This window comes from Mandrillus leucophaeus, unplaced genomic scaffold (genome assembly GCF_000951045.1).
Source record: "Mandrillus leucophaeus isolate KB7577 unplaced genomic scaffold, Mleu.le_1.0 Scaffold395, whole genome shotgun sequence".
In the NCBI taxonomy this organism is placed as follows: Eukaryota; Metazoa; Chordata; class Mammalia; order Primates; family Cercopithecidae; genus Mandrillus; species Mandrillus leucophaeus.
Genome location: NW_012104198.1, coordinates 2,871,160 through 2,872,431, shown reverse-complemented (window position 1 = coordinate 2,872,431; position 1,272 = coordinate 2,871,160). Strand labels below are relative to the sequence as shown.

General features: G+C 46.2%; 1 protein-coding gene and 1 pseudogene across 2 annotated transcripts in view; one reads left to right on the top strand and one right to left on the bottom strand.

Moving 5' to 3' along the window:
- LOC105547735 (protein SSX2-like) overlaps positions 1-452 on the bottom strand; it is a 10,557-nt gene extending 10,105 nt beyond the window's left edge. The window contains exon 1 of one of the 2 annotated variants that reach the window (XM_011991436.1): positions 345-452. The gene's annotated coding sequence lies outside the window, so the exon portion shown is untranslated. The remainder of the gene's footprint in view (positions 1-344) is intronic. The other variant, XM_011991435.1, reaches the window with a different exon arrangement.
- The window catches only part of LOC105547756, a 2,962-nt pseudogene continuing 2,005 nt past the window's right edge, over positions 316-1,272 (top strand).

The following is a 1,272-nucleotide window of genomic DNA, read 5'->3' as shown; positions in this document are numbered from 1 at the left end:
TTTTGAGACACAGCGTCTCTCTGTTGCCCAGGCTGGGATGCAGTGGTGTGATCATGGCTCACTGCAACCTCCGCCTCATGGGTTCAAGTGATCCACCAGCACCAGCTGTGGCCTCCAAAACTGCTGGGATTACAAGCGTGAGCCACCATGCCTTGCCCAAATTTCTTAAGTTACTGTGGAGTTCTTAGGAAAAATCCTGTACTTGAAAAAGTTAGAAACTGACAGGAAGGATTTGAGATGGCGACTTACCTCATATACATTCCTTATTAAAACTAGATAACAAATGCACCGCGGAGGAGGGGAGGGGTAGGAAGAATGGAAAAAGAAAATCAACGCATACTTACTCTGATTTTGGAAGAATCGAAAGAGAAAATCAGAGCGTGCGTACTCCGTGGAAGCATCGAGAGAGAAAGTCAGAGCATGCGTACTCTGAACTTAAAGTAGCCAATCCCTGGGGATGCTTTAGGCGGGAAAATCAGAGTCTCTGCCCCCACTTTGAGAAGGTTCTGTCCCTGGAGGCTGGACTGATAGTTGCCACATGGGCTTCACTTATCCCGCCTACTGTTCTGACTTCTGATTGGCCAGATGGAGTTCACTAACTGCCCTGATTGGTCCATCATCCTTGGGCAGTGACATTGCAGAATATTGTCTCCTCTTCCAGCCACATTTTGTTGCCACTGTGACAAAGTGGGTGGTCCTCAGGCACCGTCAGGGGAAATTGATCTCTCTGAAGACTGTCCCTGGATCTTGGGTTAAAAATCTGTATTCTAGTCTGAACTGTGGGAAGAAAAAAATAGTCAGATCTGTGATTTTTCTACTTGAAAGACACAATGTTTACCAAACTAGCACATTTGCAGAACTTTGCTGTACTTAGTCGTGGCGTTCATTCTTCAGTGGCTTCTACATCTGTTGCAACTGAAAAAAACAGTCCGAGGCCCTCCAACCTCTGATTACATTTTTGAAAGGGAATCTAAGTGTGGTGTGCAAAATTACCATCCTTTACCTGTAGCCCTGGAGAGAGGAAAATGTACTTACTTATGTGATGTGATTGTGGTATTGGTTACATCCGCCTTGGCCAATCCTCCTTCTTCGTTCTCAGGACTACAGGCGTGAACCACCCCACCCCCACTAATATTTTTTGTTTTTTTATTTTTTAATAGAGACCGTTTCCCTATGTTGGCCAGGCTGGCCTCAACGTCCTGGGCTCAAGGGATCCTCCCACCACAGCCTTGAGACTACAGGCATGCACCACCCTGCCCATGCTTTTTTTTT